Consider the following 12,343-nt stretch of genomic DNA (forward strand, 5'->3'; position numbering starts at 1 on the left):
ATAAACAATACTTCATATAAAAAAACTGTTTTTGTTAAACCAAAGCCTCCACATACACTTAGCAAAGGATATGACAAATCTGCTCACCAAGAAATTTTAAGGGATTTTAATATTCCCCAACCCTCTAATGGATGTGCATTAATTAACAAAGTAAATGAAAATCCTTTGGAATCCTCAGTAATTGATTTAATTATTTCTCTTATAAAATCTCTTAGTCAATCGAATGAATTTTCACTGTCCAACGCTGCCTTATTAGTTTCTGCAATTACTCAAATTTATAAACCAAATAATGGACAAAGTTCTTCAATGGAATTGTCAAAGCATCACTCCTAAAAAAAGTGATCTTATTTATTTATTAAATAAATATAAACCTTATATCTGTGCTCTTCAAGAGACATGGTTGAAACCAGGATCTTTATTTAAGATTCCTGGTTATTCATGTCTCAGAGAAGATCGTGTGGATGGGCATGGCGGAGTAGCCATGCTTGTGAAACACCCTCTTTCATTTTCTCTCTTCTCTATTCCTTCTCACAGTAATGATTTTTCTATTATTGCTGCTTTAGTTGAAAATATCTGTTATGTATCTATTTATATACCTCATCCTTCTTCTGCAATCTTAAATGAAATTAAAGATATTATTTCCATTCTTCCGAAGCCTTTTATGATCCTTGGTGATTTTAACTGTCGCCATCAATCCTGGGGTTACTTATCTTCTAAAAGTTATGGTAACACATTAATAGATATATTTGATTCAGTGAATTTGTGTATATTAAATGATGGTCGTCCTACACGACGTTCTCATCCTGACGAGGGCCCAAGTGCTCCAGATTTAACAGTCACTACACCTAATCTTGCTTCTTCTTTGTCCTGGGATCCATTACGATCTACTTTTGGTAGTGATCACTTCCCACTATTATTATCATTTCCAACCTGCAATAATAACAATAAAGTATTCCATAAAACTTATTCTCCTCGTTTAAAATATAAGCTTAATGATGTTGATTGGGATTTATATAAAGATCTAATAAAAAACAAAATTATTACACTTCCAAAAATTAATCCAGGTACAGAATCTCAGTGTGCAGATTCTTTAGCAAGAATCTTTATTGAGGTTGCCAATGAGATATTTCCAAGTAAAAATAGCTCTTTGGGTTTTATTCCTTCTCCTCCTTGGTGGGATAACGAATGTACTGAGGCAGTAAAGAGAAGAAAATATACTGAAATTACATACTGTCAATGTTCCACTGATGAGAATTTTGAAATTCTTACAAAGAGTATGTCAGAAACTTCAAAATTTCTAAAGAAAAAGAAATTTCAATATTTTTCTTATTGAATCTACCGCTACTTCGTAAAGGGTTGAGCTAATGAGAAGAAGTAGCAAGAAACTCATTGCCACTCTTTTATATCAAGATTTACATTTCCATCGATTTACAAATCATTTCAATTACAATATAATATATAAAAACTAACTGGTATCCCACATTGTGATTACCTAAATGCTAAATGTGAGCGTACTCTTAATATTTTAAGATGTCTGTCAGGTGTTTGGTGGGGTGCGCACCCTTTTTCATGAAATCGTTATATAATGCTCTTATAAGAAGTATATTAGATTATGGTACATTCTTGCTGGAGCCTGGTAGTGTTAAGGCATTTAAAAAACTAGATCTCATACAGTCCAAAGCTTTACGAGTAGTTTCTGGTGCTATGCGGTCAAGTCCTATCAATGCTCTTCAAGTAGAATGTGGTGATCCTCCTCTACATCTACGTCGTCAATATTTAGCAGACAAATTTATGTTCCGATCTTTTCAGTTTCTTAACCACTCTCTTTATAACAAACTTCAGAAACTTTCTCATTATATAGATTCATCTGCATATTGGTCAAATAAAAAACCACCTTGTCTAATCAATAGTTTTAAGAAATTTATCAACATAAAAGCTCCTATTCATCGATCCATTAATTATCCTCTTTTCAGTACTAGCTTTGAAGCATTAATGTTGCTTCCAGAAATTAATTTTAACTCAGATTTAAATAAGCACGATATTAGTACAAATTTTTCGTTTAATCTTCTTAAAAATACTGTTTGGGTTGATTACCATCATATTTACACAGACGCGTCTAAACATTCCTCCTCGGATCCCGTTGGTGTAGGTGTCTATCACGCTCAATTTAAAATATCACAGAAAATTAAACTACCTCCGGAAACATAGGTGTTTACTGGGGAATGTTATGGTATTTTTAAGGCTATTGAATATATTATTCTATTTAAACTTCCAAAAACAATAATTTTCTCTGATTCAAAAAGTGCCTTACAGTCTCTCAATAGGTTCCCATTTAAATCAAAAAACATTTCTTCTGTTGTCATAGAATTAAGAAATCTATTAAATAAATGCAATCACTTTGGTCTTTCTGTGTTGTTTGTATGGATCCCCAGCCATAGCGACATTCCTGGTAATATAAAAGCAGACCAACTAGCTAATGAAGCCGTGGTCGATGACGACATTTTCCCTTATAAAGTTTTTTGCCAGGATCTAGGTGCTCTTCCTATAGTTCACCTTCAGGATTGTTGGAATAGACTTTGGACTGAAACTGGTCAATTAAAAGGCAGGAAATATTTTAACCTTCAGCCACTTATTTAATTTAAACCATGGTTTTTCCGTGCCAAATGCAATAAGTTAGTATGTTCTTCTATCATAAGAATGCGTTTGGGTCATGTTTGCACTCCTGTTCACCTTAATAGATTAGGCATTGTATCTACTGACATGTGTGAATGTGAATCCGATAAATGTGATCTAGATCACATTTTCTTTTCATGTTCTCTATACGACCGCTCCTCATTCCTGAATGATCTAATATCTCTTAATATTCCTTTTCCTACCTGTATATCCTGTCTAATTATGTATCCATGTAAATTTTATAAAATATTGTCATCTTTCATTCTTCAGAATCAAATTAATGTTTAAATATTTGTAATGTTGTGTAAGTAGCAAGTATATATGTATATTTATGAAATTTTTAATATCCGTTTCAATCCTCTTTCTACTTATCTGATCCTTTCCCGTGTTCCGTATCCTTTTTTAACTTAGTTTCCCAATCTTTTAATTTACGTTATTGGCAAAAAGTAAACGCTATTGCCAAAAGAAGAAAAAAAAAAACATACATGTATATGTACATAATATTACAAAGACATTACATTTTTTCTGGTTTATGGTTTTGCATTACACTTAAATGTGAATATTCAATAACTAACCAGGTAAGTTGATAATGAATCTGCTATATTTTGATGAAATAATGAATATTAGTCATTTCATATTTTATTTGCAAAATCACTCTAAACATGGGTGTTTAAGGATAGTCAGTGTGAAATTAATTTGTCTATAGTTTCTAGTTATGCGCTTTTTACGGAAGATTACGATAAAGATTATTATAATTTACTTACCTATAAAAATATTAAGGTGTGAATACAGATTTGATTATGTTATTCTTATGTGTATTGTTATCACAAAACCAACACACACAAGTGTAAATATTTTATGTTAAGAATAAGTGAACTCGCTATTCGACACATAAACAATTAAGTTTCATTACGATGGCTTAAATTGTTTAGAAGTTTGTCTGTTGTATATTTTAAAAAAATGTAAATAAAAAAAGTTAATTGTGATTAAATCTTATCTTCAGGTAAAAACGAGAGATGGGGAATGGATCTTCTTAGAAGAGTGCTTTAACTATCTGGAATACCTAACTCTGAACTGGACAGTATCCTCCAAGGCAAATCATATTGCATCAGTCAGAAAAACAGGATTTTTTCAATAAATTAGTCTTATCTTTAGTGAAACATCTATGAACACAACACCAGAATTAGGGACACTACAATAGAATATTGAATCTGATTTGAGCCAGATACACCTTGCAACCTTGCAACTAAGCAACAGAAATCACAAATGCTAGTTAAATCACATCATGGTTTAAAAAAGACGGTGATCATTGGACTCAAAGTAATTTCATAATGATAGATACATGTGTTAGATTATTAAGCTTTTATGTAACTATTTAATAATAATAAAGAAGTAAATAACACTGAATAAACCTAATATAAATAACTAAACTTAAAAGAGTTATGTTTTGACATCTTAACTAAACTAAAAAGTAGCTCAATTGTATTTTAATGTCAATACAAGCCAATAGGAGCATGTTTTTGATTGGCTGTTCGAGCTAGGATTGCCAACCTAAGTCTAGTAAGGTTTTGTTTGTGCAGCACTGTGGTGCTTAGTCACATTTGGCTTGTGGCTGCTGCAATAAACAGACACATCAGAGTTAAGTACTTATAATAATTATTTTTATTCATTATTTTCTGTTCTCATATTATTACCCTTCTAATACCTTTTAATAATGTAATAGTGTCACCCCTTGTGAATATTAAAATGAGGCTAGTAAGTGCTATTTTAGTATATTTATTGTACAAAGATTATACTGTATATTTAAAAGATGAGCTGGGAGTTTCTTATCTGTTCTACTCCCCATGTCAAAGCTCCTTTACGAACCGATGTAGAGTCATGAAGAAATAAACATATATTTTAAAGAACAAGGTGGTTTACTTGATCGCTTTACTTGTAGTTTATATATTCTATTTCTCACAGCTATTCTAACACATGCAACTGCAAATTGGCGAAATTTGAATGTTAAACGTTTTCAAATGAAGTTGAAACATACATACAAATTTTTGGTTTAAATTAAATTGCACTGCATGTTGATGTGGCAAGCGTGGTTATCCAAATAGAGCCTACTACCCGAAGGCAAAACATTGAATGATCACATAGATATTTCACAAATACCATTTAAGGCACAATGGTGATTGTCTTCCTGTGTGTGAGAAAATGTTTTTGAACATCCTAGATCTTGGTGATAAGTGTCCTAGATCTTGGTGTACTCAGTCTCAAAGAGGAATACTGACACACCATCCACATCATGATCTTCCCTAACAAATAACTCTTATACCACTTCTTATATAACTAAAATAATTCACCAGTGGGAGGCTCCTTTGTACAGAATGCCGACTAGATTATGGGTACCACAATGGCGCCTATTTCTGCCGTGAAGCAGTACATTACTGTGTTTCGGTCTGAAGGGTGCCATAGCTAGTGAAATTACTGGGCAAATGAGACTTAACATCTTATGTCTCAAGGTAAGAGAGCGATTAAAGTGCCACCTCAGATTTTTTGGGTTTTTCAAGAATCTTGAGCGGCACAATTACCATTAGCTGAACGTCCTGCTCGTCTCGTCCCTTATTTTCATAAAAAAAAACTCTCAGAGACAGTGATAGTCATCTTCAATTGCTCTTACAAAATTTAGCAATAATGGAATCTACTGTAGGGCAAATTTTATGACATGTGCTACATTTACATGTTATAATTCTATGTGATATTATTGTACTTTAGAACAATATTTAAACGAGTATTAAATAAAACTTCCTCTCATAAAAAAACTCTTCAGCTTTACCATAAGTTTGTTTTTTAAATTTAAATATTTTTAATCAAAATAGAAAGTCAAAAACTACCAAACAGACCTGAGGTACAGCCTACTGCCTACAGGATGCAGCCTTCATTATGCACTCCAAGTAAAAAGTGGTGGTATGGTTTCACTCAAAATTAAATACAATCAGATTATCTTCCAGCTTTTTAAAGAGTCGGAGGCGGAGCTAAAGAAAAACAAAGGAAAGGAAGAGACAGCGACGGAACTACCTGAAAGAAAAGAGATGAGCACCACATTCTCGGTAGGAGAGGAGGGATCCCAACTGACTAAGCAGTTGGTGGAGCACAGCCTCTTACTCACGGAGAACACGAAGAAGATGATAAAACTACAAGAGAAGATGGATAAAATGAAAGGGAGCTCCATGGAAGAGCCCAAAACATATGCAAGTGTAGTAGCCAAACCAGCGGTGCTCGCTGAGAAACACTGCACTCTGTTGTGGTCACTTCCAAGGACGAAACTGAGACAGGAGAGGAAGTGGGTTTCCGGATTACCATTGTTGAAGCATCATATCAGTCATAAAAAATAAGTGCCTCCTTTTGCAGACGATTTGAAAATCTTTTGCGAAGTGAATAGTGTTGAAGATTGCGTGTCTCTTCAGACAGATTTAAACTTAGTTCAACTGTGGTGTGAAGAAAATGCGATGTTTTTAAATCTGAGTAAATGTTTTGTGCTTACTTTTACTAAAAAGCGCAATTAAGTTAAATTTGACTACACAATCAATAATTACAAACTTTCAACTAAAACTAATGCTAAAGACCTTGGAATAACTTTTGATACATCCTTGTCCTTTAATTTACATATTAATAACATTATTGCGAAAGCTAATCAGATGATGGGTTTTATTTTCAGAATTACAAAAGGGTTCAAGAAACCTTTAAGCCTTATGCATCTTTACACATATCTTATTCGCATTGTCTTAGAATATGGTTCTCCTGTTTGGTCCCCTTAACAAAAAACTTACGCTGACACCATCGAGTCTGTCCAAAGACGATTCCTGCGAAGACTTATTTAAATTTAACAGAAAACTTGTCAATTTCTCTTATGAAGACAAACTTAAATATTTTAAACTTGATCCTCTATGCTTGCGTCGTGTGCTGCTTGACACGATGCTACTTCATAAAATAGTTAATAATCAAACGGATACTTCATTATTACCAAAAATAAATTTCAATTGTAAAATCCCTAAACGTATAGTTTGTACCAACAACATATTTAAAGATAATCGTAGCCGTACTAACCTAGCATATCACTCCTGCATCAATCGTATTTGTCGCCAATTTAATACAGTTTCTCATCTGTATGTCTCTAAATCTTTTGTACATGCTAGTTATTGATATTTTTGCTGTGTCTTTTCGTTTTAAGTCTCGTTGTTGATATTTTTACATTTGTGCATAAATATTGTTGGTTTGTCGAAGTAAAAAAAACAAAAAAAAAAATGGAATATCTCCACTGTTCATATTAAAATCTTTTTAATTGAAATCTCCTTGGTTTTAAAAATCGAATACCATTTATTTATTTAAAAAAAAGATTCTCGGTCTTGTCACAAGATTTTTTCAAACTTGTTTAGTCGTTGAGAAAATAGAATTGACTTGAGAAAATTCTAGAGCGATGATTCATTATGACTTTCGAAGTGGTTTAACACAAAAACAGTGTGTTGACCGGATGATTTCTGCATTTGGCGATGAAGCCCCATCAAAAACCACAATTTATCGCTGGTTTGCTGAATTTCAACGTGGTCGTGTCAAGCTCAGTGATGATCCCCGTCAAGTTCGTCCAAAAACTGCAATCACCAAAGAAAACGTTGATGCTGTGCGTAAGCCGATTGAGGAAGATCGACATGTGACATACCGCGAAATTCAGGCAACTTTACACATTGGCATGAGTCAAATACAAATAATCTTGCATAAACAATTAGGTGTAAAAAAGTTGTTTTCCCGATGGATACCGCATTTGCTCTGTGAAGAGCAAAAAGCCGCTCGCGTTACTTGGTGCGTCAGAACTCTCGAAAGATTCCACGCAGGATCCTCAAATGCTGTATACAACATTGTATCAGGTGACAAATCCTGGATATACGCGTACGAACCCGAAATAAAAAAGATATTCCACGTGAACTTGAGAAAGAACTCCGGCCTCTGCTTGTATTCCGCTCACCTCTATAGTATCATCTATGACCTCGATCAGTTGCTCGTCCTCTGCCTGAACTTCTCCTGCATTGTTGTGCTTTAGGCCCATTCGTTCCACATTTAAAACAGACTAAGAATGTTTGCACATCAGCACCCGAACTTGTGCTTGGTTGTTTTAGACCTTTAAATTTTAACTCAGCATCTAGTATTCTTGATTTTACGAAGTCTAGGCTTAATTCTCTGTCGATAGTTTAACAAACTTTGTCATATTCATTTAATGTGGTCCTGCAGGCTTTCATTGTTGCTGCATTTGAGAGCCAGCAATTTCTTCCGAAGGAACAGTTGAGAAAAACGCTTTTTCTTTCCAAAACCTCCTCCAGTTTTGCGATCATCTGGTCCGCGGCAGTATAGTCCCTTATTATGTCTATAAATTTCTCAGATGTACATTGTACAGTAACGCTTCTTGCTTTGGCGTCCATTTCTTTCATCTTTTCGTCTGACTTCATGTTTGAGCATTTGCTAAGCGCCTTTTCTAGGCCGTTTTCTTCCAACAACGTATGAACGCGAAACTTCCATATGGAGAAATTAGTTCCATCTTCTAGTTTAGGAAAAATGACACTTGTGGTCATTTTGGAGCGCAGTGGAAGCGTTTTAAGTTTAATAAATGAAAATAACTTAAATAACGGGCACCATCTTTATTCTTCACAGCAGAGCAAATCCAAAAAGAATTTGGACACACTAAGTTCAAATCTAATCGTCCGAGCAAATCTTAGGTTAGCACAGAGTAGTAAAATACTAGGGTCATGAGTGGACCATAGACAACATAAATTATTCTTAATATAACTTTCATGATGCGACCACTCTCATCAATAGCCGATTTAAAACTAATAGCAAATTGTCCCTAAAACTGTCGGCCAATAGTTGTCTAGTGTGCGCACTCATCACAGACCCAACTGTTTAATCGGGCCAGTGTGCGCACTTAATAACCAAACTCAATCAAACTATAGTCTGCAGTTTGCGGGGTCTCTAAGGGCGCGTTTCCACTGACACGGAGCTGGGCGAAACTGAACTTGAATTGATCAATCACAGCTGCTTCCATCAGCGACATGGAGTAGAGATTTTGAGTACATAGACTGATTGTTCAACTCATGAACCGATAATGTGTATATTTATTTCGGTATATAGGTGCTGTAACCGTAATCAAATAAAAAATATAAAAGCGTGTGCTTATTATTACCACAGTAGACATATGTGCCAGTACGGAAACTACCTACAAACGTTCGAAATGACACACTCACACAAACATGCGCATCGACGAGGCCCCTAAGCAGTTTTCGCGGTCAATACGAAATGAGTGTCACACGTGAGTGTTATTTGTTTACGCGATATTTTTAAAAATGCCAGCGTATTGCGTGGTTCATACGGCTGTTTTCCTTCCTGTTGTTTTACTTCCTTGTTTTTTAAACTTCCTGGTGATTTTAAAAATGATTTATTGTTCTAATATTTTTATTTTTATTTGTAAGTACTCAAGATGGCGGCTGCAATATTTATTATCAACTTTTTTTATGAGTGTGGTTTGGTTTTCGAGGATGTTTTTTATGTTCATTTATTTTGAACTAGTTACCTACATGTGTTTTTTTTTAAAAACACATTTCAAAGTTTCTAGTCAATATTTCAAATAAAATATTTTAACGAAAAAAAAAAAAAAACAAAAAAATTTTGTTCCAAAAAACATTGAATAAAATGATTTTTAAAAATATTACATTACAGTCATCATGTAGACTATAATACTGTATTAGACAGAAAGTAGAAGAATAAAATAAAAAAAGAATGATAAAATAATGGTTGTAACATTTTCCTTGAATCTGATATACTTATTGTATACGTGTCTTCTACCGCATTTATCACGGGGAGTGTTCCGAAGAGCTGTTCAACCTGATTCCTGCCGCCGAATTTCACCGTCGCACGACACGCCACAAGTTAGGATATCATCCCCACCATCTGGATGTGTGGCGGTCCTCCACAGTGCGGTTTTCAAGGAGCTTTCTTCCTCGTACCACGAAGCTATGGAATGAGCTTCCTTGTGCGGTGTTTCCGGGACGATACGACATGGGTACCTTCAAGAAAAGCGCGTACACCTTCCTTAAAGGCCGGCAACGCTCTTGTGATTCCTCTGGTGTTGCAGGAGAGTGTGGGCGGCGGTGATCACTTAACACCAGGTGACCCGTACGCTCGTTTGTCCTCCTATTCCATAAAAAAAAAAAACTTATGGGTATGGGAGGTGAGGTATCTGTTTTCCTTATGTAAATTCGGCATTTTTTTGTCAAAACATGCTTTAAGTTGGTTTCTGATGCCTTCTTTTTGCAAGATGTTAGTAATTGTTTGTTAGTCTTATTTTACGTTCACCTCCCTTTCCGAGCGCCCTGCTTGTAATGTTACGGTGCAGCTGCCACGACGGCGTCCTTGGTGGATCGGTTGCCTGAACCGCGAAACGATGTTCCGTGTGACCTGCGCCCCGGGTCGGCGAGCCTGCACCCGGTGCGCAAACTCGACATCGCTGGGCTGCACTTTGACCCCGACCTGCGCGGCGATCTTCACCACCATCGTACAATATTTCACCTCGGGCACTCCGACCACCTCGATGTTATGCAGCCTGGTCCATTGTTCCTGACGGGTGTGTTCATCCTCAACGCGTTTGATGCAGGCTGTCATAATTTCACTGTCCTCGCGTAAATGCTTATTTTCATCGCGTATGATTTGTTTATAGTCTTTGAATCCCCCAATTCCCTCGCTTAGCTTTTGGAACTGTGTTGTCATGTTATACTGGAAGGCTTTTAACATATTTTCGTCGTCCACACTAACCTGGTACTGTGCCTGGGGTGTATCAATGCTTCTCTGCGGTAATGTGAGTGTTGCTGGTGTACGCTTCTTCGTATTTATATGTGCATCGATTTTTGCGTTTGAACGGCTAATTTTCATCAATCAAATGTTGTATACGTGAATGGTAAATGAAAATTTTAAAGAAAATTAACAATAAAGCCACTTTAGCACACAGATTACTTTAAACACGACTCTATATATTTTTAATAGAGAAGAAGTCACTTCTACACTACTTATTATACGGCGCGGCGGTATGATAGACTATTTTATCAAACAATTTTGGAATTGTAGAAAGTTTAGTTTTTTATATCATGTCTATCCCCGCTTTTATGAATTGGAGTAACGTAACAAATTGGGGTGCTTAGCAGAAACCTCCACGTGTGGGCGGTGGTGTCGATCCACGATGAAACCTCTCTTAGGCGTTCTGAATAGAGTGACACCTACCTCTCCGGTGCACCCTGGAAACATTGCGCCTGTGACTGATTTGTTATTGCGCTCGATTTTCACTAATTGCTGCGTAATGGCAGTCCTTTGCTGGCCAGTGGCTAATATCTGCTCCACTCTTCCGGCGGTTAGTGGGTGCCAACCGGAAGATTTTACAGCATCCACCTGCGTCTTTGGCCTGCGCAGTTGATCGCCGTACGCGGGGATGACGGAGTCCTGGGAGGTTGAGCGGGACAGGGGTCGGGGATTAGTTACCCCTGTAACGTAATACGCTTCCTTCGGTCCTGATTTCAAGCTAAACGGTAGCCCCGTGAGTAGCCGCCACGAGGGTAATGGTCAAGTGTCCCCGCCTTGGCAGGGCCACAGGCGAGGTTCGGCTGGTCCCCGCAAGGGGAGGTGCTCAGCCATGCTGACGGGGTAAGAATGGGTGGAGGAACTGATGGATAGGATCGAATCCATCAGCCGCTCATCTCGAGCTCCCGATGTCGCGCAAGAGGCCAACCAGCTGGACCTATATTCCCCTTGCAGCCCTGATGGTTAAGTTAACCATCCCCAGTTGCGGGCTCGGTGGAGGGTGGGGAGCAAGGGGAACGAAGTTCTTTACCCGGTAAACTATGGACAACACAAGATCCAAAAAAACCCCTAAACAAAATAATTCCCCGGCGGAGAAATCCACCGGGACCACACAAACCTCTGGAGCGTGTTCAGCAACTGCTGGCACCCAGAAATTACAGACCAAGGAGCCTAATAGGGAACCGTCTATGGGCACAGACGCCGCATCAGCAGTGTCTGCCCAATCAGTCAGCAGACTGGAGGCAGGTTGGACCCTCGTATCTTACAAGGGCCGAAACCAAAACAAACCCCGAATAGGGGAAAGTCACTCGGCACATGACAACACAGATCGCCATCGACCCAACAGGAGGCAAAGGCGCATAGCAGCTCGCCTTCGCAAGGCCAACGCTCAGAAAGCTAGCGCCTCAATGCCCTCCTCTGAACCCGAACCGCAACCCAGCACCTCACGAGGTTCGGATATGCCGGTCAGGCAAGCCCGGTATGATCCTAGGAAGGCCCCAGACAACCGAAGGCCTCCTTCCAACAAAGCAGGTGGAGTAGCCCAACCCTCGACATCCACCAAACGCACTCGCTTGGACGACACCAACTCTCCGAGGGGTGACCACAAGAGGGCCAAATTGCTAAATAGGCCCAAACCGACAACATACGCCAACGCTGCGAAAACCGACCCTGTTGTGGCCATAACATCTACCACTACAGGGCATATTGACGCGAATATGGCACAGCTTATACAAAGCAAGCTTGAAGATAAGCTCATGTCAGCCATGATGGCCGCTATGAATGAAGACAGAGAAGG

The sequence above is a fragment of the Leptidea sinapis genome, chromosome 2 (genome assembly GCF_905404315.1).
Source record: "Leptidea sinapis chromosome 2, ilLepSina1.1, whole genome shotgun sequence".
NCBI lineage: Eukaryota > Metazoa > Arthropoda > Insecta > Lepidoptera > Pieridae > Leptidea > Leptidea sinapis.